Source organism: Podarcis filfolensis (genome assembly GCF_964270895.1).
Source record: "Podarcis filfolensis genome assembly, chromosome: 13".
NCBI classification, from domain to species: Eukaryota; Metazoa; Chordata; class Lepidosauria; order Squamata; family Lacertidae; genus Podarcis; species Podarcis filfolensis.
Window position 1 is genome coordinate 44,157,815 of NC_139615.1, and position 25,454 is coordinate 44,183,268.

At 47.7% G+C, this 25,454-nt stretch overlaps 1 protein-coding gene across 2 annotated transcripts in view; it reads left to right on the forward strand.

Moving 5' to 3' along the window:
* LOC310747938 (tigger transposable element-derived protein 1-like) overlaps positions 1–25,454 on the forward strand; it is a 943,100-nt gene that overhangs the window by 687,338 nt on the left and 230,308 nt on the right. The gene's annotated exons all lie outside the window — the stretch shown is intronic.

Here is a 25,454-nt window from a genome sequence, read left to right on the forward strand (position 1 = left end):
ACTGAGTTGAATAGGATCCAAAAGGCAGCTGTCTGATTGGTCCTAGAACAATAGGATTCAGAATGCAGCAGTCTGATTGGTCCTAGAACAATAGGGTCTATAATGCAGCAGTCTGATTGGTCCACAGGAGCCACCCAATCCAGCTCCAGGTGGAAGGGAATCCGCAACCTGATTGGCCTACAGGTGAATCCCGGAATTAGCCAATCACGTGGGGCCCATTGTGTAAATAATGTATAAAAAGCAGACATTCTGGGGGAACTTCCATTCCTCACCACCACTATGAGCTGAATAAAGAGCATGAAATCCGCTCTCGACTCCAGGTATATTTCACATAGCTTCACCCTTTTCCTCAGGATGAAAGCCACAGGAATCGGAGTGGCTTTTGGTTGGTAGAATTTTCCCCATGTGTGGAGCATCCCACTTCTTTTACCGGCATTTCTAGGAAAAAAAGAGGGAACCCTAAGTGCCCCTAAACTGGAATTTGAAGCTGCAACAGCGAAGAGGCTTCAAACAGTTTGCGCCTCTCTGTGTGCCTGGCCTGGCTGAGGAAAGAAAAACATAAACACGCCCAGCCAGGAGAAGCTCTGTGTGGGAATTTCCATGCTCGCTTCCAGCCTGTTCCCAATGTTGGTTTCCTGAAGCCTTGCTCCTGCCGTGAATGTGCCCTTTCTGTCTCCTTCCAGAGGCCGGCCGTCATCCGCACCAGATGGCCCCATGTGCCCCTGTTCCATCCTTGACCGCTGCCACTCCTCTTCCCAGTAAATTCTGTTAAGCGGTGCAGTCAGGCAATTGTAACAACCAGGAGTCATGTGGCACCTGAAAGACTAGCACATTGAGGATGGCGTAAGAGTTTGTGGACCACTGCCCACTTCATCACAGAGGAATGGAGCGTTATTCTGAGTGACGCATGGCGGTGGCTAAAAACAGTGAGGTCAGAAAGGAGACTGTGATAATTACATAATTAACAGTGGCAGTTCATAAAAGTTTTTGATTAACTCCTTTGGCGATCACTCGCAGCCAAGTAAGATTGTCTTCCATGAACACTGTCTTAACAGTGAGCCCATGACTGTGGAGGCCAATTTTGGATCCACACGTCCTTCCACAGTGGGGACATAGATTTCTGGGCAGGAGTTGATCACGGTGAGGGTTTGCCAAGCATGCCTTCCTCTTAGCACGTTTCTCCCTTTCATCCTGAGTTCAAGCGTCTTCAAAGCCCATGACACCTTTGGCAAAGGCTGTTCTCCAATTGGGGCGCTCGCAGGCCAGTGTTTCCCAGTTGTTGGTGTTTATACTACATTATTTTAGATTTCCCTTGAGAGAGTCTTTAAACCTCTTTTGTTGACTTTACACTTTCCATTTTTAAGTTCGGATCCTGGCATCCTGGCCAGGATCCTCATCTTAATTCAATCCAAAGGTGCTAACATTGAACCTTTTGATGCATTGTTCATTCCCCAGTTTCATATTTCACTCTCCCTATGCACTTACAAAGTGTCCTTGAAAGTTTAAATGTTCGCCCACTGCCTGCCCAATACAGTGGCCGCTTGGGTTGTGAATGTGATCCATGCGGGATGCACATTTGCAACCCACAGTGTCCATAACCTGCAGCAGCGAATCTGTGTGTGCGCGGGTTGCAATTTGGTGCGCCTGCGCATGTGCAAAGCACAATTTAGTGCATGTGCGACCGCCGAAACCCAGAAGTAACCCGTTCCGGTACTTCTGGGTTTCAGCGGTCCGCAACCCGAAAAAATGCAACCTGAAGCGTCTAACCCAAGGTATTACAATTTCTGTCCAATTTGTGCCAATTTACTTTCTTGTAAAGGGACGTGGGTGGCACTGTGGGTTAAACCACAGAGCCTAGGACTTGCTGATCAGAAGGTCGGCGGTTCGAATCCCCGCGACGGGGTGAGCTCCCGTTGCTCGGTCCCAGCTCCTGCCAACCTAGCAGTTCGAAAGCACATCAAAGTGCAAGTAGATAAATAGGTACCACTCCGGCGGGAAGGTAAACGGCGTTTCCGTGCGCTGCTCTGGTTCACCAGAAGCGGCTTAGTCATGCTGGCCACATGACCCGGAAGCTGTACGCCAGTTCCCTCGGCCAATAAAGCGAGATGAGTGCCGCAACCCCAGTGTCGGCCACGACTGGACCTAATGGTCAGGGGTCCCTTTACCTTTACTTACTCTCTTGTAAAGAGACTGGCCTGTTTACCCTATGTAGACTGCAGGAGGGCACTGCTGGCAGAAGGCATTGATCATGTTGGAAGCTGTGAGCATCTGAATGAACCGCTGATGCTGTGGATCATATTAGGCCCTGTAATAGTGCTGCTAGAGTAGGCATAAGGACAGAGTTGGCATCTAGGTCTCCAAGGCCCAGTCCCAGTGCCCATTACCTCTGGTTATATAGCCTGTTGATGCTGGTGAGTAACTTAGAATCATAGAATCATAGAGTTGGAAGAGACCACAAGGGCCATCGAGTCCAACCCCCTGCCAAGCAGGAAACACCATCAGAGCACTCCTGACATATGGTTGTCAAGCCTCTGCTTAAAGACCTCCAAAGAAGGAGACTCCACCACACTCCTTGGCAGCAAATTCCACTGTCGAACAGCTCTTACTGTCAGGAAGTTCTTCCTAATGTTTAGGTGGAATCTTCTTTCTTGTAGTTTGGATCCATTGCTCCGTGTCCGCTTCTCTGGAGCAGCAGAAAACAACCTTTCTCCCTCCTCTATGTGACATCCTTTTATATATTTGAACATGGCTATCATATCGCCCCTTAACCTCCTCTTCTCCAGGCTAAACATGCCCAGCTCCCTTAGCCGTTCCTCATAAGGCATCGTTTCCAGGCCTTTGACCATTTTGGTTGCCCTCCTCTGGACACGTTCCAGTTTGTCAGTGTCCTTCTTGAACTGTGGTGCCCAGAACTGGACACAGTACTCCAGGTGAGGTTTGACCAGAGCAGAATACAGTGGCACTATTACTTCCCTTGATCTAGATGCTATACTCCTATTGATGCAGCCCAGAATTGCATTGGCTTTTTTAGCTGCCGCGTCACACTGTTGGCTCATGTCAAGTTTGTGGTCAACCAAGACTCCTAGATCCTTTTCACATGTAGTGCTCTCAAGCCAGGTGTCACCCATCTTGTATTTGTGCCTCTCATTTTTTTTGCCCAAGTGCAATACTTTACATTTCTCCCTGTTAAAATTCATCTTGTTTGTTTTGGCCCAGTTCTCTAATCTCTAAACTTATTTTAGTTGAGGGACTGTTTGCAAGCAAATACACGCCAACTACCTAAGATCTCTGAGAGAGGAGTGTAATTGCCTAAGAGGGGTTGTAAAATCCATTTATGAAACATCTGAACTGTTTCCTCTAGGGTAAAGGTAAAGGACCCCTGGATGGTTAGGTCCAGTCAAAGGCAACTGTGGGGTTGCGGTGCTCATCTCGCTTTCAGGCCGAGGGAGCTGGCGTTTGTCCACAGACAGGTTTCCGGGTCATGTGGCCAGCAGGACTAAACCACTTCTGGTGCAATGGGACACCATGACAGAAACCAGAGCGCACAGAAATGCTGTTTATCTTCCCGCCGCAGCAGTACCTATTTATCTACTTGCACTGGTGTGCTTTCAAACTGCTAGGTTGGCAGGAGCTGGGACAGGGTAATGGGAGCTCACACCATTGTGTGGATTGGAACTGCCGAACTTCCAATTGACAAGCCCAAGAGGCTTAGTGGTTTAGACCACAGTGCCATTCGCGTCCGTTTCTTCTAGGAACAGTAAGCAATAACAGGTTCTTTCATATCTTTGTGTCTTCTGGCTTAGACCTCAATACCACCAATATTCTCTGCCCACATCACTGGGTGGGTATTACAGTTTAAAGTGGGTATTACAGTTTAAAGACTTCCTGGAAACTGCTGTGCAACTCCATAATGGTCATATAAGCACCACCTTATACAGAAAACCAGCTGTTACACAGATTTTACACGCTTCCAGCCTCTACTCAGAACACACCGTGAACATTCGTTCTCTGCAGCCAAATCCTACGATATTATCACATCTGTTCAGACTCATCTGGCAGACTCACGACTTAAGAATTTACATTACTGCAGTGGAGGTGCTCTTTGGATGGTCCTTTGGGGATCTGCATTTCTGCCCCAGAAGTCCTGCTCCAATAGCACTGCTGAACATGAGTACTTGGAGCCAGGAGAGTTTTGTGTGAACACTCCCTAGCCTGCTTTGGCATCTGTCGCCTGATGGAGGGCTGTCACTGCTCCCTCCACTACAACATGCTAAATTATTTATTTGAAGGAGGAGGAGGAGGAGGAGGAGGAGGAGGAGGAAGAGGATTTATTATTTATACCTCGCCCACCTGGCTGGGTTTCCCCAGCCACTCTGGGCAGCTCCCAACAGAATATTAAAAACATCAAGCATTGAAAACTTCCCTAAACAGCGCTGCCTTCAGATGTCTTCTAAAAGTCAGAGAGTTGTTTATTTCCTTGACATCTGGTGGGAGGGCATTCCACAGGGCAGGTGCCACCACCGAGAAGGCCCTCTGCCAGGTTCCCTGTAACCTCACTTCTCGCAGTGAAGGAACTGCCGGAAGGCCCTCAGAACTGGACCTCCGTGTCCAGGCTGAACGATGGAGGTGGAGACACTCCTTCAGATATACTGGGCCAAGGCCGATTAGGGCTTCTAAGGTCAGTTGAATTGTGCTCAGAAATGAGATTCTTCTGACTTCTTTTGCACACAGAAAATGTGAGCTACCAGGGCAAAAAGGTATAAAACATATATAAAGGAACTTAATGTTTACTGTAGGATGCTGTTTTTTCATTAGTAGTATAATGCAAAAATGAGCTCACGTCTGTTCTGCCTCTTAGGGTGCTGGCTCCAGAAAAGTCTTTTACTTTGTTAGCCAGTTCTTCACGTAATTCATGAAAGGCTCAATCTTTTATGCTTGGGGTGTTCACATGGCTTATCGCATTAATCCACACTCATAATCTCTTCTCCTCACCTAGCTCTTTTGGTTTTGAGGCTTATGCAAAGGTAGCTGAGTGTTGACGTTCTCCCTAAGTTACCAGAAAATGTACCAAGCTGTGCTAAGCCCTATACATCAGAAATAAGGCGCAAAAATTTCAAAACAAAAATTTTTTTTCCTTCCAGTAGCACCTTAAAGACCAACTAAGTTAGTTCTTGGTGTGAGCTTTCGTGTGCATGCACACTTCTTCAGATACACTGAAACAGAAGTTGCCAGATCCTTCTATATAGTGAGAAGGTGGGGAGGGGTATTACTCAGAAGGGTGGTGGGAATGGGTGGTTGGCAGATAGCTGAGATGAGCCTGTTGACGACTCTTAACGACTGCAATAGGTCTTACAGGAAAAAGCAAGGGGTGAGAAGGTGAAAAATGGCTTTGTCATGTATAATGAGATAAGAATCCAATGTCTTTGTTCAGACCAGGTCTCTCCATGGTTTTAAGTTTGGTAATGAGTTGCAATTCAGCAGCTTCTCTTTCCAGTCTATTTCTGAAATTCCTTTGTAGTAATACAGCTACTTTGAGATCTTGTATAGAATGTCCTGGGAGATTGAAGTGTTCTCCTACTGGTTTCTCTGTCTTGTGATTCTTGATGTCCGATTTATGTCCGTTTATTCTTTGGCGTAAGGTTTGGCCTGTTTGTCCAATATAGAGAGCTGAGGGACACTGTTGGCATTTGATGGCATATACAATGTTAGACGATGAGCAATTAAATAGTCCCGAGATGGTATGTGTGATGTTGTTGGGGCCAGTAATGGTGTTGTCCGGGTGTATGTGGCAGCAAAGTTGGCATCTGGGTTTATTGCAGGCTCTGGTGCCAGTGTCCGTGTTACGTCTGGTTGTAGTATTATTGTGGGTTAGGAGTTGTTTAAGATTGGGTGGCTGTCTGTAGGCAATGAAAGGTCTTCCTCCCAGAGCTTGAGAAAGAGAACTGTCATTGTCCAGGAGAGGTTGTAGATCTCTGATGATGCGTTGTACTGTTTTAACTTGGGAGCTGTATGTGATGACTAGAGGTGTTCTGTTATTTTCTTTTTTGGGTCTGTCTTGCAGCAAGTTCTCTCTGGGTATCTGTCTGGCTCTGTTGATCTGTTGTCTAACTTCATCTGCTGGGTATTTTAGTTCTAAAAAGGTTTGCTGTAGATCTCTTAGGTGAGAGTCTCTGTCTGTAGAATTGGAACAGATACGGCTGTAACGTAGTGCCTGGCTATATACAATGGACTGTTTTGTATGTTTGGGATGGTAGCTAGAGGCATGTAGATATGTTTGTCGGTCAGTTGGTTTACGGTATAAGGTGGTGTCTATGCGTCCATCCTGTATTTTTATAGTAGTGTCCAAAAAATGTATTTCTTGCATAGATTGATTCATTGTTAGGTTGATTGTGGGGTAAAAATCATTGAATTTCTGGTGGAAGGTGTCCAGGGTCTGTTGACCATGTGTCCAGATGATAAAAATATCGTCAATGTATTGCAGGTACAAGAGAGGTTTGAGTGGGTAGGAGTTTAGGAAACGTTGTTCTAAATCTGCCATGAAGATGTCTGGCAACTTCTGTTTCAGTGTATCTGAAGAAGTGTGCATGCACACGAAAGCTCACACCAAGAACTAACTTAGTTGGTCTTTAAGGTGCTACTGGAAGGAAAATTTTTTTTTGTTTTGACTATGGCAGACCAACACGGCTACCTATCTGTAACTGGAACTATGGAAGGCACCACATTGAGCCGCATGAAATGGAAGTCCATCAACCTCACCAAGAAAGTTGCACAGGTACAGACTGATATCTTCTTTCTTACTAAATGCAAGAACCTGGACATTATACCCAAGGGTCTTAGAATTAAGAACCCTCTACAATCCACGTATCCCACTGAATATGCAAGAAAACTATGCAACACTTTCTCTAAGAAGCTGCTCAAACATCTGATCAGCGTTCTCTACTCTAAACAGAAGCTAATAAAGGAGGAACTCCTTGTATTGGACAACTCTATCAGGAACCACCAAGCTTGGCAAGAGTTCCAAAAGGAAAAACAAAACATTTACCACTCTCTACTGGAGCTACTGAAAAAACAGAAAAACAAGAAACTCTCTAACCTTTCCAACCTACAGGCTACTAATCAAAACAAGATCAACAATATTGTCAATCTCTCACTGCAAGCACTCAGCCCAGCTGAGGAATCAGTCCTTTCACGTGGACTGTCATTCTGCCCTGCCAAATCCCCACACATGATTCAGTTCTATGGGGACTTGGAAGCATTTTTCCGCCGTTTACGCCTGAAGGAGTATTTTCAACACACACAACAACAAGACAAAGCAGAACAAGCAACAACTCCACAACACAACACCTCTCAACCCACTGGAGAACAACAACCACCCTCCCAACAGAACACTGACCACCAACTACCACCGAAAAAGTGTTACACAAAAAGGGACTCCACATGGACCCCTTCTGATGGACGCAATACCACACTGGACTTGTACATTGACTGCTTCCGCCACAGAATCCAAACAGATGTGACCAGAAAACACCATCGCTTACAACAAAATCTAAACCATGCTGAAAGGAGAGCCATAGATAATCTCAGAAACAACCCAGACATTATAATTAAAGAAGCAGACAAAGGTGGAGCTGTCGTTATCATGGACAAAACTGACTACATTCAGGAGGCTCACAGACAACTTTCCAATACCGCCTTTTACATAAAATTGGACTCAGACCCCACACAAGAATACAAAAAAGAACTGAACAAGATTGTTAAGGAGCTACCCCCACACATCCAAGAACAGATCCTCACCAACACACCAACAGAACCTCGACCAGGAACTTTCTATCTTCTACCTAAAATACACAAACCAGGAAATCCAGGACGCCCCATCATTTCAGGTATTGGCACTATTACAGTGGGTGTCTCCGGTTATATGGACTCTGTTCTGAAACCATATGCCATCAGTGCTCCCAGCTATGTACGTGACACCACAGATTTTCTGAGGAAAATACAATCTTTAAATAATCTTCCCAACAACACTATACTAGCTACTATGGATGTGGAATCTCTGTATACCAACATCCCACACAACGATGGTTTACAAGCTATAAGGAACACCATTTCAGATAAAACCACAGCGGACTTTGCCACCAAACTCTGCCAATTTGTCCTTACCCACAACAACTTCAAATTCGGTGATGACCTGTTCCTTCAGATCAGTGGCACAGCAATGGGCACCCGCATGGCCCCACAGTATGCCAACATCTTCATGGCAGATTTAGAACAACGTTTCCTAAACTCCTACCCACTCAAACCTCTCTTGTACCTGCAATACATTGACGATATTTTTATCATCTGGACACATGGTCAACAGACCCTGGACACCTTCCACCAGAAATTCAATGATTTTCACCCCACAATCAACCTAACAATGAATCAATCTATGCAAGAAATACATTTTTTGGACACTACTATAAAAATACAGGATGGACGCATAGACACCACCTTATACCGTAAACCAACTGACCGACAAACATATCTACATGCCTCTAGCTACCATCCCAAACATACCAAACAGTCCATTGTATATAGCCAGGCACTACGTTACAGCCGTATCTGTTCCAATTCTACAGACAGAGACTCTCACCTAAGAGATCTACAGCAAACCTTTTTAGAACTAAAATACCCAGCAGATGAAGTTAGACAACAGATCAACAGAGCCAGACAGATACCCAGAGAGAACTTGCTGCAAGACAGACCCAAAAAAGAAAATAACAGAACACCTCTAGTCATCACATACAGCTCCCAAGTTAAAACAGTACAACGCATCATCAGAGATCTACAACCTCTCCTGGACAATGACAGTTCTCTTTCTCAAGCTCTGGGAGGAAGACCTTTCATTGCCTACAGACAGCCACCCAATCTTAAACAACTCCTAACCCACAATAATACTACAACCAGACGTAACACGGACACTGGCACCAGAGCCTGCAATAAACCCAGATGCCAACTTTGCTGCCACATACACCCGGACAACACCATTACTGGCCCCAACAACATCACACATACCATCTCGGGACTATTTAATTGCTCATCGTCTAACATTGTATATGCCATCAAACGCCAACAGTGTCCCTCAGCTCTCTATATTGGACAAACAGGCCAAACCTTACGCCAAAGAATAAACGGACATAAATCGGACATCAAGAATCACAAGACAGAGAAACCAGTAGGAGAACACTTCAATCTCCCAGGACATTCTATACAAGATCTCAAAGTAGCTGTATTACTACAAAGGAATTTCAGAAATAGACTGGAAAGAGAAGCTGCTGAATTGCAACTCATTACCAAACTTAAAACCATGGAGAGACCTGGTCTGAACAAAGACATTGGATTCTTATCTCATTATACATGACAAAGCCATTTTTCACCTTCTCACCCCTTGCTTTTTCCTGTAAGACCTATTGCAGTCGTTAAGAGTCGTCAACAGGCTCATCACAGCTATCTGCCAATCACCCATTCCCACCACCCTTCTGAGTAATACCCCTCCCCACCTTCTCACTATATAGAAGGATCTGGCAACTTCTGTTTCAGTGTATCTGAAGAAGTGTGCATGCACACGAAAGCTCACACCAAGAACTAACTTAGTTGGTCTTTAAGGTGCTACTGGAAGGAAAAAAATTTTTTGTTTTGACTATGGCAGACCAACACGGCTACCTATCTGTAACTAAAAATTTCAAAGTTTTGCATGTATTTCCATGGATTGAATTTCTTTAAAGTGTAAGTGCCTTAAGGGCTTAGGTTCTTCAAATTAAAATTATACAGGCATGGGAACGCCTCTATAGTTAAGATGGAGTCTGTAAAAAAAGCCCTATTATAAATCTTGAACATTATGTTCTTTTGAAAATCAGAAATGATTCGTCCCAACTGTCCGAAATCTGGCACAGGGAATGTCTCTGGTGAGCTTTATTCCCTGGCTCATATATGCCGGGAAAATTGGTTAAGAAATAGCTAAAATGATGTAAAGAAAAGGAAGGAACTTTTTTTCACATGTGGTGGACCTGCCCCAAGGTGAAAGACTTCTGGGAAAAGATTTATAATGAACTGAAAAAATGTTGAAATATACATTTATAAAGAAACCAGAGGCCTTTCTTCTTGGAATAACAGGTTTGGAATTGCCCAAGAAAGATGTTAAATTATTTTTGTATGCCACAACTGCTGCTCGAATTTTATTAGCTAAAAAGTGGAAAACCCAAGAATTACCAACGGTGGAAGAATGGCAGATGAAGATGATGGATTTTTTGGAGCTGGCCGATCTAACTGGAAGAGTCCACGACCAGAAGGAGGAGGAGTATCAGGAAGAATGGACAAAATTCAACAATTATTTAGCTAAATTTGTTAAGTTAAACTAATTGGAAACAGCTTGCAGGTAACAGATGGGCTTAGGAATTTATGTAAGTTAAGTGATGTTTAACATGTACAATTTTGAATTGAAAAGATATAAGGATGTTAATGGACTAAGTTAAGTATATAAGAATATAAGAATTAGGATTTGGAAAGCCGTTATAAGGATATGCATGGAAATTCAACCAAGGGGAAGTGAGGAAGTCACTTAACAATGTTAATAAGTGTAATTTTAATAAGGTTATGATTTATGTTTGTTTGTGTGTTTGTGTTTTGTTCGTTTATAATTTTGTGAAGATTAATTTTAAAAATTGAAGGAAAAAAGAAAAAGAAATAGCTAAAATGTCGGAGTTTACAGATTTCCTTCTGAAGCGCCATTTCCCCTGACAAATACAGATTTTATATATATATATATATATATATATATATATATATATATATATATATATATATTCCTTTGATAGTGTCTGTATGGTTTGGTCATGGCCTTTGGCTAGTACAATTAAGCCTCTCTCTCTTTCTCTCTCCTTGCTAATGATCATTTTCTTGTACACCTGTAATATGCACCTGCCTGTTCTTTCTTGGTTCTTGGTTCAGATACTGTGGAACAGTTTGCAGGGGTTTATTTTCCGCAGCAGCAGGTGGTGCATTGAGGTTGCGCCACTCCCCTGCATTGCGGGACATGGGGAACGGGTTTGATATTGTGATAGGAATTTTATGGTCTTAGGTATATGGTAATGTTCATAAGTGTACCAACCAAGCACGTACATAGATCAGCACAGGAAGACTGACCTGGAACCATTTTGATTCCCAAACTGAGCAAATGATTTCTCTGCAAGGTCAAAGTGGGAAACCTCCCCATTGTCTCTTTCCTCACAAATCCTGTCTTAAGGGCACATTTAAGATATGAATAGGGTGTGAGCCTGTGACATGGCCCAGGAACTAAGTATTTATCATTACAAAAGACTGGCCAGGCTACCCAGGCAATCCAATCAAGTAACCTGCCAGACAGGAGATAAACAACGACAGAAGAAAAACAACATTAAAATTTCTGTTTTTGTGCCTTTTTTGTGATGTAGGTATGATGTATCTGGGGGGTGGTCTTAGGTTGCACCCCTTCTGTGATGTATGTATGATGTTTCTGGGGGTGGTCTTGATCTACAGGGTGGCAATTTCAAAAGTCTTTATAAGGCCTTGCGCGCCATTTTTCTGGGTTCCTCCTCCTCTCCTGCGGGTGAGGGGAGCACCCTGTTGCAACAGATCAATAAAGATCAAGCTTACTAGCTGCTTTGCTTCTCAATATTCTCTGGTTGGCCTCTGTTATTCTCTCCTACCAATAGGGAACCTATGTAAGGACTCTATATGGGCTCTTGGATACCCCAGAAGGGGAAAGGGCAATTTTTGTTTACAACAAAAACCCTCCTACCTTGCCTCCATCCCTTCTCCTGCTGCCTTGTGCAGCAGTGGCTCAGCTGAAGGTGGCTCAGCTCCACCATGGCATCAGCCTACTGCTTTTCCCGATGGATCAGACCAAAGGGCGCAACTGGTCCAGTTCTCCCAGAGGCCAACCAGATGCCCCCAAGCAGAGCCCAAGTGCACTTGAGCTCCCCTGCAACCGCTACCCCAAGGCAGCCTTGCCTCCAGTAGTGAAGGTAGAACACAGCCATTGTGTCTCCAAGTCACTGATAGCCTGATCTTCCACAAACTCATCTAATCCTCTTTCCAAAGCCAACAAAGGTCTGCCAAAAGGACAACGTAATTTAAATCCTACAGATCAAAGTCCTCCGATCCCAAGCAGTCAGCCATCAATTCTGTGTCCAGGGCGGCTGTCTACCAGCTCCATCTGGTACGCAGGCTGAGACCCTACCTGCCCACGGACTGTCTCGCCAGAGTGGTGCATGCTCTAGTTATCTTCCGCATGGATTACTGCAATGCGCTTTACGTGGGGCTACCTTTGAAGGTGACTTGGACACTACAACTAATCCAGAATGCGGCAGCTAGACTGGTGACTGGGAGCAGCCGCCGAGACCACATAACACTGGTCTTGAAAGACCTGCATTGGCTCCCAGTACGTTTCCGAGCACAATTCAAAGTTTTGGTGCTGACCTTTAAAACCCTAAATGGTCCCAGTATACCTGAAGGAGCGTCTCCACCCCCATCGTTCAGCCCGGGCACTAAGGTCCAGCACTGAGGGCCTTCTGGCGGTTCCCTCACTGCAATAAGTGAGGCTACGGGGAACCAGGCAAAGGGCCTTCTCAGTAGTGGTGCCTGCCCTGTGGAACACCCTCCCATCAGATGGCAAGGAAATAAACAACGATCTGACTTTTAGAAGACATCTGAAGGCAGCCCTGTATAGGGAAGTTTTTAATGTTTGATGAGGGAGGTAACATTTAATCATTAACAGACGCGCTTACATATACAGTGGTACATCGGGCTACATACGCTTCAGGTTACATATGCTTCAGGTTACAGACTCCGCTTACCCAGAAATATTACCTCGGGTTAAGAACTTTGCTTCAGGATGAGAACAAAAATCGTGTTCCGGCAGCGCAGCAGCAGCGGGAGGCCCCATTATCTAAAGTGGTGCTTCAGGTTAAGAACAGTTTCAGGTTAAGAACAGACCTCCAGAACAAATTAAGTACTTAACCTGAGGTACCACAGTATTTGTTTCAATAACAAGACGCTAGAAAATTACAACACTCCCCTCCCAAACAGAGAGCTACGCAAGGTAATTTTGGCGGAGGCTTTACTAGGTCACTTAAGAGCACCGGGGGAGGTGTGCCTTTTTCACCCTGAGGGCCATAATCCTTTCTGTGCAACCTTCCCAGGGCCACATGCCAGCAACGGGCAAAAGCGGGCAGAGTAACTAATTAAAATTTTGCAATTGTACAGCTAGCTACTTTCTACACGTAACCACAAAGCCCTCTCTATCCTCAAGAGAGGCAAACAAGTATTAAGAGTTCAAGGATGTGTTCCAGTCAGACCAAAAGCCCCTTTAAGGAAAGGGTGAAGCAGGGCTGGTGGGGAATATAGCCTGGGCTGGGGGCTGGGGAGGGAACAGGCCGGAGGCCAAGATGCAGAGGTCTGGAGTGCCCCGGGATCGAGTTTTCCCTTCCTTGTCTTACAGCCGCAGCTAAAGAGCTGCTACCATGTGAAGCTCTTGTCCCCAAGCTGTAAAAAGGACCCCTGGACGGTTAAGTCCAGTCAAAGGTGGGGTTGTGGCGCTCATCTCGCTTTCAGGCCAAGGGAGCCGGTGTTTGTCCACAGACAGCTTTCTGGGTCATGTGGCCAGCAGGACTAAACCCCTTCTGGTGCAATGGAACACCATGACAGAAGGCAGGGTGCATGGAAATGCTGTTTACCTTCCCGCTACAGCGGTACCTATTTATCTACTTGCACTGGTGTGCTTTCAGACTGCTAGGTTGGCAGAAGCTGGGACAGAGCAATGGGAGCTCACACCATCGTGTGGATTCGAAGTCCAGTTAAAGGCAGGGTTGTGGCGCTCATCTCGCTTTCAGGCCAAGGGAGCCGGCGTTTGTCCATAGTCAGGTTTGCAGGTCATGTGGCCAGCATGACTAAACCGCTTCTGGTGCAATGGAACACCATGACGGAAGCCAGAGCGCATGGAAACGCCATTTACCTTCCTGCCGCAGCGGTACCTATTTATCTACTTGCAGTGGTATGCTTTCGACCTGCTAGGTTGGCAGGAGCAGGGACAGAGCAACGGGAGCTCACCTTGTCGCGGGGATTCGAACCGCCGACCTTCTGATTGGCAAGCCCAAGAGGCTCAGCGGTTTAGACCCAGCACCACCCGCGTCCCCAAGCTGTACAGAGGGCTCCCTGAGAGAAAGCTTGCTCTCCACTGACGGATTGTGATGGGGCACAATCCCCTGGTCTGTACGGGATGCGGAGTGTGAACTGAAACCAGCACCTAGAATGCTGGAGGCAGCCCTGTATCGAGACCCAAACTGGCGGTGTTTCATGCTCTCGGCATGCCCATCTGTAAACAGGAAGCTTCATTCTACACCAGTTGAAAAGGTGAAGGCAGCCTCATGCGATGTGCCAGTTTACTGACCGAACACGGCTTGCACGAAGCAAGCTCCGTTTGCTCAGCTTTCTGGTCGGCAGCATGAGAACTTAGCAGACTTTGAAGAGGGCAGACCTTGCGTTGCACAACCTGAAGTCATTCCTTCCAGCACCTACTGAGCTTTCAACTGTGCAGCGTCATTTTTTCGATGCGGAATTCAGCATCCTAGCATACTGAGCTTCTGCAGACTCCTGCGGAAGAGCAACTATTATCTGTGGCTGCAGGAAAAACCTAAAAAGAGAAAGGAAAGTGGGAGGGGGCTGTAGATTGGTTGGGGTGGCATCTTATACAGCTTTCTTGTCCCTTTCTTAGGATGCTATAGCCTGACCACTACAGCTGGGCAATATATCGTCCCTAACCTGAGGTCCAGCTCCGAGGGCCTTCTGGCGGTTCCCTCGCTACAAGAAGCCAAGTTACAGGGAACCAGGCAGAGGGCCTTCTCAGTAGTGGCACCCGCCCTGTGGAACGCCCTCCCACCAGATGTCAAAGAGAAAAACAACTACCAAACTTTTAGAAGACATCTGAAGGCAGCCCTGTTTAGGGAAGCTTTTAATGTTTAATAGGTTATTGTATTTTAGTGTTCTGTTGGAAGCTGCCCAGAGGGGCTGGGGAAACCCAGCCAAATGGGTGGGGTATAAATAATAAATTATTATTATAAACCGGTTTGAAGTCTGTATTGCGATATCAGTTTCATAACTGTTGACCTGGCAATATACAGTGGTACCTCAGGTTAAGAACAGTTTCAGTTTAAGAACGGACCTCCAAAACGAATTAAGTTCTTAACCCGAGGTGCCACTGTACTGTGAATCGTGATTTGTGTGTATGTTTGTGCTATGCAAAAATCACGATGCTGGAAAAGCCGTGAAGCCAGCCAACGTCTCTACATAGCTCCATCCTTGTTTCGGCATATCACAATGTTTCGCTGGTGATGTATCACGATGTTGAAAACCAGGTATCGCCCAGCCCTACTGCTGGACGCTCTGAATGTAATTGTTGCAACCGACCCTGGGACCTGCTGGCGAAGGGTGCGTAATACAACAAACAAAAGAACAAATGTTAATAATAATAATAATAATAACAACAACAGCAACCTGTTGGATCAGGCCAATGGCTCATCTAGTCCAGCATCTTCTTCTCACAGAGGCCAACGAGATGCCTTTGGGAAACCTGCAAACAGGACCAGGGCACAGAAACACTCTTTGCAGTTTCCAGCAACTGCTTTTCAGAAGCATAAAGGTAAAGGTAAAGGGACCCCTGACCATTAGGTCCAGTCGCGGACGACTCTGGGGTTGCGGCACTCATCTCGCTTTACTGGCCAAGGGAGCCTGCGTACAGCTTCCGGGTCACGTGGCCAGCAGGACTAAGCCACTTCTGGCGAACCAGAGCAGCGCACGGAAATGCCGTTTACCTTCCCACCGGAGCGGTACCTATTTATCTACTTGCACTTTTCATGTGCTTTCGAACTGCTAGGTTGGCAGGAGCAGGGACCGAGCAACGGGAGCTCACCCCATCGCAGGGATTCGAACCGCCGACCTTCTGATCGGTAAGTCCTAGGCTCTGTGCTTTAACCCACAGCGCCACCCGGCCTCAGAAAGTGGAAGAACACAGTCATCATGGTTAGTAGCCATTGATAGCTGTCGCCCCCATGCATTTGCCTAATCCTTTTTTAAAGCCAGCCGTGGCTTTAAATTCCATTGTTTACCACTGCACTGTGCAAAGCACAGTGATTCTTCCAACATTCAGCTTCAATTCTAGCGTAATGAGAAAGGGGGTGGGGAGAACTTCTCTGCTCATTTTCTTCATGCTACGGACAATTTTATACACCTCTATCATTTCGCCTCTTCCTCGCCTTTCTCTGACCTAAAAAGCCCCAAACACTGCAGTCTTCCATCATAGGGGAAGTTCTCCATTGCCTTGATAATTCTGGGCACACTTTTCTGAACCTTTCCCAGCTTGTATTCCAAATACAGCCCACCAGAGATTTGTTTTCTAACGGCAGTTCTGTTTTCATTTTCCCCTTCTAATGATCCCTAGAATGAGATTCCCCTTCTCCAATGGCTGTCACACACTAACCGCCAAGGTTTCGCTCCTGGTCTGTCACTGCCATGAGTGAAATTAAGAAACTTTTTTGCCCTGACATGCATCACTCTGCACTTGTTTACAGTGAATTGCATTTGCCATTTTGCTGCCCATCCATACCGTTTGGAGAAGTCCTTTGAGAGCTCTTCACAATCCATTTTCGTTTTAAAAACCCAGAACAATCAGCAGACACTTTCCTTCTTTCTTTCCCCCTGCTCCTTGCTTAAAAAGGCCAAAAATAGGCTTGAAACTGTACAGGCACATAGACAGGAACATCTTGGTAGACAAAGGGAGAATAGAGACAAGAATGAACACTCCTTCAGAGCTTTCTCTGAAGATGCAGAATTTAGGCCAAACTTGCAAATGCATGCAAATGTGCTTAAATAAAATAATTCAGGTTAGACTATCGATTTCAAACTTTTATGTCAAATTCTCCTGTGTGAAAAAGTACACAGTGCACTTAAAGCATCTCTATGTGCCTCCACAGTAAAAAAGAAACAGAAAAGTACAATGATTTTTCCAGTTATGGAGCCACATCATACGCTACCAACTGGTCATGCTTCAACAGCAACAAAAACATTCGCACCGGGTTACCAGACTTCAAGGAAATGGATGGCAAGATGAAGTTAAAAACACCATACTACAGGCAGATAGAAAACAATGCCAAAGTGTTTATGGTGAGCCAACAGACCTACTCTTGGTGAAGACGTGGAAGGGAAGTTGTCTATACTCTTTTAAATACAAATCCTGATATCAAAAAGGTCATGAAGGAACTTCTTGGTAAGGAGGATGAAGATTACTATATAACCCAGTGTGATGGGATGGTGAGCTGCTTGTGCGTAAAATCCTGATCCCTCAGAGCATGGCTAAGTTCCCAAACCTCTGTCTGTGATGGAGCTCCTTAAGCATGGCTCCATCAATCGCTCGTTGAATCGGACAGTGGGCGTTTACGGAATTTCTTCCAGCATAAAAGCTCCTTGACGGAAACGCGTCTTCTGGACTCTCGGCGTGACAGTTTCCGCCGAGGAGTGGGTGTGCCTACGGGAGGTCCTGAAACCTCTCCACTGTTCCCGCTTGAAGTATCTCTGAGCTCTCCCTCCGACTCACTTTCCCTTGTAACTCCACTTCTCCCCCTGCTGGTCCCCTCCTCCGCTGAGTGGTCTCTCTCACCCTCCATGAGCCCTTTCACCTCCTTCGTCTCAGATGACAGTTCCCTGACATCCACCTCCCCTCTAGGGTCCCCTTCACCCCCTTCCCTCCCCTCCTCTGCGGGAGGCGAGGGAGCAAAACCCCTGAAGGAACCTCCCTCATCTTCCGAAGTTTCGAACACTTCCCTCCACCTTTTGCTGTTCCCGGTTTCCAAGTACTCCTCCTCCTCGGAGTCTGTACCCTCTTCCAACTCCGATTCCCTGAATCCCTCCAGTTCCTCCTCATCGTCGGTGGTGCCAAAGTACTCCCTCCGGAACCTCGCTACTGGTTGAGGTTTCCTGGGGAACCTTTGGTGGAACGTTTCGATCAAGACCTCGTCATGGACCTCCTCTGCCTTCACCCAGGTGTTTTCCGACTCCGGTTCCCCTTCCCACGCGACCAAATACTCCACCTGATTACCCTTCCACCTGGAGTCGATGATTTCTGCCACATAGTTGCGGCTTTCCCTTTCTTCTATGGCTGGCCCCCGTGTGGATACCCCTTCACCTTCCCCCCTGTATGGTGACAGTAATGACCTGTGGAATACTGGGTGCAGTTTCATGTGGTTCGGTAACCGGAGTCTGAAAGCCACTGGGTTGACCTGTTGGATGACCTCAAATGGTCCCAATCTTTTGGGTCTCAATTTCTTGCAACTACCCTTGAACGGCAACCCTTGGGTTGATAGCCAGACCCGACTCCCCACCCTAATTGTTTCACCTTCCCTTCTGCTCTTGTCTGCCTGCCTCTTATATTCTTCTTTGGCCCTTTCTAAGTTGTGTTGGAGTTGACGATGGATCGCTTCCATTTCTTCTACAAAAAGTTCAGCGGCCGGAACACTCCATCTCTCTCCTCCTTCCCCTGGAAACGCCCTGGGGTGGCACCCATAATTAGCCATAAAGGGGCTCATCCCGGTGGACACATTCTCTGCATTATTGTAAGCAAATTCCGCTAGTGCCAACTTTTCGACCCAATCGTTTTCTCTGTCATTGACATAACACCTCAGGTATTGTTGAAGGATACCGTTTGCCCTCTCCGCCTGCCCATTGGTCTCAGGGTGCCTGGCAGTCGAAAAGTTGACCTCTACGTGCAACAAGCTCATAAGCTTCCTCCAGAATCTGGACGTGAACTGTTTCCCTCTGTCGGAAACCAGCCTCAAGGGGGCGCCATGCAGCCTAAAAATATGTTCTACAAACAATTTTGCTGTCTCTTCCGCCGTGACTGCATGTGAGCAAGCTACAAAGTGACCCATCTTAGTTAACTGGTCTACTACGACTAGTATGGCGGTTTTCCCCTGGGATTTGGGCAGATCAGTCATAAAATCTATCGACACCGCCTCCCACGGTCGTTCTGGTGTGGGTAACGGTTCTAAATACCCCGCTGGCGCCCGCCTTTCTCCTTTGGCTCTCTGGCATTGGTCACACCTTCTCACATACTCCCGTACATCCTCCCTCACCTTGGGCCACCAAAACTCCCTGGTCACCAACCACATGGTCTTGTGTTGCCCAAAATGCCCCGCTGTGGGATTGTCGTGCAGCTGTTTGAGTACTCTCCCCCTCAATTCCCCTTCAGGTATATATAGCGCCCCTTTGTAATACAATGCCCCGTTTCTTTCTTCAAAACCTCCGGGGTCTTCTCCCTCTCCCCTTAAACCTCTGAGCTTATCCTGGGCGTACTCATCATTTACCGTTCCCTCTACCAGTTCTCTTTGCCCCACCCAGGCCGCACCACACACCCAGTGGTCCTCTGGGATAATATGTCTCTCTTCTGGCGCTCCCTCCCCCTCCAAATATTCAGGTTTGCGAGAGAGAGCGTCCGCTCTGATGTTTTCTGGACCTGGCACATAGCAGATTTCAAAATGGAATTTGGAGAACTCCTGGGCCCATCTCACTTGTCGTTGGTTGAGCACTCTTGCCGTTCTCCAATACTCCAAATTCTTGTGGTCCGTACATACTTGTACCTTATGCTGTGCACCAATTAGTAAGTGTCTCCATCCCCGGAACGCTTCGTGAATGGCGAGTAGTTCTCGGTCATATACCGTGTAGTTCCTCTCGGATTTGTTCAGCTTACGCGAAAAGAAGGCACACGGTCTCCATTCCGACTTATTGCTCCCTGGCTGAAGCAACACCGCCCCCACCGCGCGGTCTGAGGCATCAGTTTCCACTCTCATGGGTTTTTGTAAATCCACATGCAGGAGCTGTTCTTCCGAAGCGAATGCCTTTTTCAATTCCTCAAAAGCGTGCTCCGCCTCCGCCGTCCAAACGAATTTCTTCTTGCTGCTCAGACAGTCCGTGATGGGAGCCGTTAAGTGGGCAAAGTTCTTGATGAATTTACGGTAAAAGTTCCCAAACCCTAAGAACCTTTGCACATCTTTTTTCGTTTTTGGTGTCTTCCATTCCAGCACCGCCTGTACCTTGCTTGGATCCATGGCTAATCCCTTGTCTGATAGGCGGTACCCCAGGAATTCCACCTCCTTGGCGTGGAACTGACACTTCTCCAATTTCACCCACAACTGGTTTGCTTGCAGCTGGCTCAGCACTTCCCTGACATCCTTTACATGCTGCTCCTCATTCTCTGAATATATCAGCACGTCATCGAGAAAGGCCACGCAACTCTTGTAGAGCAAAGGTCCCAGTACATGGTTCATGAACGATTGAAAACAGGCGGAGCCTGCTTGTAATCCAAAGGGCATAACGAGATATTCGAAAGCCCCTAGGGGGGTGAACATCGTTGTCTTCCATTCATCCCCCTTCTTTATTCGTATCAGGTTGTACGCTCCTCTCAGGTCCAGTTTCGTGAATATCTTTCCCTTCCTCACCCTGGTCAAAATGTCATCAATTCTGGGCATGGGGAAAGTCACTGGTTCTGACACGGCATTCAGCCGCCGGTAGTCCACGATCAATCTCGGTTTATCCGTGTTTTTTTTGTCCACAAAAAACACTGGGCTGCCCCCCACCGCTCTGGACTCTCTGATGAAACCTCTCTTCAGGTTTTTGTCAATAAACTCCCTCAACTCCTGCATTTCCCTGTCTGACATGGCGTACAGCTTGCCCACGGGGAGCTGGGCCCCAGGGACCAGGTTAATTTGGCAGTCAAAGTCTCTATGCGGTGGTAGTTTATCTGCTTCCCTTTCGCTGAAGACCTTGCTCAGGTCAGCGTATTGTTTGGGCACCTTCCCTTTGTCCGCCACTTCCATCCCTGCTAGAGAGGCTTTTGCCCCTTCTGGCACCTTTCCCTCTTTGCAGTGTTCCAGGCAATGTGCTGACCCAAAGGAGACCACTCTCTGATGCCAGCCCACTAGCGGGTCATGCAACGCTAGCCAGCTCATTCCCAAAATGACTGGCGCCCCTCCCAGGGTGGCTACATTGAATGCTATCCTTTCAGTGTGCCTTGCCACCCTCATAACCATTGGGACGGTCTGTAGGCTAACTTCTCCCCCCAACAGCTCCCTCCCATCGATCGTGGTGACCTGCAGGGGGTTGCTTAAAGGGAGTGTCTGTATCTGGTGTTCAGCTGCAAACTCCTTGCTCATAAAATTACAGGAGCTGCCTGAGTCCAACAGCGCCTTGGTCTTTAGTGGGTATCCATTTGCCAGCTCTAGCAGCACCTCTATTACTAGAGCTGGTCTTGGAGGTTCCGGAGTGGGCACTTTTACTGCTCCTTGGCCTGTCTGCAGTGCCCTGACAGCGGCAGACAGGCGCTGGCTTTTACTGGCTCCTGGACTTCCTCCTCCTTCCCCCCAACAGCTCCCGCCATCCCTTGCCATTCCTTTCTTTGTGGGCAGACTCTGGCAAAGTGACCTGGCTGCTGGCAGAGGTAACATTTCTTGGCGCTCTTTCCCTCCTTCTTCCTCCCTTCACTGGGATTTGAAACTGCGCGCGCGCGCGCTGTTCCAACTTCCATCGGCTCTCCGGGCGGGAAACTGGGTTCTGGAATCTCTGGAATGCGGAAATCCCTCCAACGCTCTCCTTTCCCCTCCCGCTTCTCCAAGGCTCTTGCCTCCTGGCGCGCTCCAATGGTCAACGCTGATTTGGTCAGCTGGTCCATAGACTCCGCCCTGGGCGCCCGGGAAAGTTCGTCTTTCACCGCCGAAGAAAGCCCCTCTTCAAAGAGCATTTGAATGGGTTCCGCCGATAGGTCCCACCCCAATTTATGTATCAACATTGTAAACTCAGTCCAGTACTCACGAACCGATCGGCTCCCCTGTTTGCAAGCCATCAATTGTCTGCGCACCAGTCCCTGTTCAATCTCGCTGGAAAACATCAAATCCATGGCGCGAAAAAACTTCCTCGCGTCCTTCAGCATGTCACTATTCCCTGCCACCAGGGGCCGGACCCAGTCTCTCGCCCCTCCTTCGAGATGGCCAATCACAAACGCCACTCGCGATGCCTCATCGGGAAAGTCGTTAAATTGCAGTTCAAGAGCATACTGCATCTCTGTCCTAAAGGCTTGGTAGTTCCTGGGGTCCCCCCCAAACTTCTGCACCATTCCTGGCATCTTTCTTGCTAGTGTAGCGCCTTTTGCCTTTTCTGCATCCTGCGCCCTCCTTTCTTCTAGCCTCGCCGTTTGCATTGCTAGCTGGAGTTCCAAAACTCTGCACCTTTCTTCCAGAGTTGGACCTTCTCCAGCTCCTGCTGCTCCTCCGGCTCCAGCTGGGTTGCTCATGATGCCTCTCTGCACAAGCTGCTTTCAGGGACTGTCCGATTGCTGTGATGGGATGGTGAGCTGCTTGTGCGTAAAATCCTGATCCCTCAGAGCATGGCTAAGTTCCCAAACCTCTGTCTGTGATGGAGCTCCTTAAGCATGGCTCCATCAATCGCTCGTTGAATCGGACAGTGGGCGTTTACGGAATTTCTTCCAGCATAAAAGCTCCTTGACGGAAACGCGTCTTCTGGACTCTCGGCGTGACAGTTTCCGCCGAGGAGTGGGTGTGCCTACGGGAGGTCCTGAAACCTCTCCACTGTTCCCGCTTGAAGTATCTCTGAGCTCTCCCTCCGACTCACTTTCCCTTGTAACTCCACTTCTCCCCCTGCTGGTCCCCTCCTCCGCTGAGTGGTCTCTCTCACCCTCCATGAGCCCTTTCACCTCCTTCGTCTCAGATGACAGTTCCCTGACACCCAGGTTTTGAGTTTCCATCCATCACAACCATCAGTGCAAACATTAACCATGCCTTACACTTGCTTACAGAGGAAAGCAAGTTACTTTCTTACCAAAGGCAGCTGATGCATAATGGATGAGCATATATGTATATCTGTAGCTATGTTAAGTCTTTTGCAGCAAAACAAAACTTTGCAGCACCTTGAAGATTAACAGATCCATTGTAGAATAAGCCGCCATGGACTAGAACAAGGCCTCGTTGTCTTTGATGACCTGCCATTCTTCCACTTGCAAACTGGCCACCATCACTTTGGGTGTCATCAGTAAAGCCAAACTGGTTTTTGCTCTCACACGCAATCAGTCCAGTTACCTAGAACGATAACCCTAGGTCAGTGTTAAAGGGCTCTCCAGCTTCCTTAGGTCCAGAAAAGGTTTGCAGCAGGGATAAGGAACGTGTGACTTTTCACAGATCCCACCATCTCTGACCACTGGCGATGCTGGCTGGGGCTGAGGGGAATCTGAACTGAGCATCACCTGAAGACCAGAGGTTCCCATCCCTGGTTGAGAGCGCCATTCACTAAACACACCTCCATGACAAGACCCCACCCTCCAGTCCTCTTTGTTATTTGCCATTTCCCTTCCCCTTCATTGCGTTCAAAGAAACAAAGCAGGAATGATGCTTCTCAGTTTCAGTATGGTACCTCAGAAGCGAATCCTCCTTTCAAAAGCAACGGAGGCCGACCAAGACAAAAGGGCCATGGAAAATCTGAATGTTTGTACTGAGTGGTTTTCACACAGCAGCAGATTCAGGCAGATTTTGTTATTGCTGCTGACGCCACTATGCTTGCTTTTTTATATGGTATTATTTCAAGTATATTGACTTGTTTAACGAGGGTTTCCCCCCGCCCCATTCAGAGCATCTCTCTTCTTATAGATCTGGAATATTTGGACTTCACACTCTCCTATATAGTGGAACGATCTTCACCATCATCAGCAGGTCCCTTGACAAGTAGAAGGCACTCTGTGGTGAATTGGGTATTCACTTCACTTCCAGGGCAGCACAAAGTTATGTTCCTGTTACAGAACAGCAGCTTCAAGCACAGGTACAGTGGTACCTCGGGTTACATACGCTTCAGGTTACAGATGCTTCAGGTTACAGACTCCGCTAACCCAGAAATAGTACCTTGGGTTAAGAACTTTGCTTCATTTTTTATTTTTATTTTAATTGGGTCAAATCAGGTCACAACTTTATTGATGACAGATGTAATGGTCTTTGGAAAGGCATTGGGTACGGCCACATGACCTCCAGCCTGCCTGTTAGGGGTCAACCTGAGGTCAAGGCTTGCTTTGCAAGAACTTTGCTTCAGGATGAGAACAGAAATCGTGCTCCGGCGGCGCCGGAGGCCCCATTAGCTAAAGTGGTGCTTCCGCTTAAGAACAGTTTCAGGTTAAGAACGGAGCTCTGGAATGAATTACCGTATTTTTCGCACCATAGGACGCACCGGCCCATAGGACGCATCAAGTTTTTTTGGGGGGAAATAAAGGGAAAAAAATTATCCCCCCCCCAAGCGCTTGTGGTGCCGGCAGCGGGGAGAAGCGCTCTTCTCCCCGCCGCCCACCTTCAGATCAGGTCCGGGGACAGCGGAGAGACGCGCTGCGCCTCCCCGCTGTCCCCGGAGCTTGCGGGGCAGGCAGTGGGGAGAAGCGCTCTTCTCCCCGCCGCCTGCCTTCAGACCAGGTCCGGGGACAGCGGGGAGACGCGCTGCGCCTCCCCGCTGTCCCCGGAGCTTGCGGGGCAGGCAGCGGGGAGAAGCGCTCTTCTCCCCGCCGCCCGCCTTCAGACCAGGTCCGGAGACAGCGGGGAGACGCGCTGCGCCTCCCAGCTGTCCCCAGAGCTTGTGGGGCAGGCAGCTGGGAGAAGCGCTCTTCTCCCCGCCGCCCGCCTTCAGACCAGGTCCGGAGACAGCGGGGAGACGCGCTGCGCCTCCCAGCTGTCCCCAGAGCTTGTGGGGCAGGCAGCTGGGAGAAGCGCTCTTCTCCCCGCCGCCCGCCTTCAGACCAGGTCCGGGGACAGCGGGGAGACGCGCTGCGCCTCCCCACTGTCCCCGGAGCTTGCGGGGCTGGCGGCGGGCTCTCCCCTCTCACTCTCCAGGCTTCAGTGAAAGCCTGCATTCGCCCCATAGGACGCACACACATTTCCCCTTCATTTTTGGAGGGGGAAAAGTGCGTCCTATAGGGCGAAAAATACGGTAAGTACTTAACCCGAGGTACCACTGTACTGAGATTGTTCCTGTGCAACCGAGGCCCCGGACTGACACAGTCCCCTGACCGATCCTTCACCTTTACTCAAACCACCTCATCCCAGCTGGAACCTTGGGTAGCCACAATGGAATGTGGATCTCACGGCAGTATGTGCCGTTGTACTCATTTTGTCATGTTGTGCCAGGTCTCTTATTGATCAGGCAGGTCTAAGAAGATGGTTAACTGTGGACACAGATAAGGTGGTGATTTTGTTTTTTAAAAAAGAGAGAGTTAGTTATGCAAACTCCAGAGTTCACAGTGCAGTAAGGTTTTGGAGGCACACACATTTGCAACACTGCCCCAAAATAGTGAATCC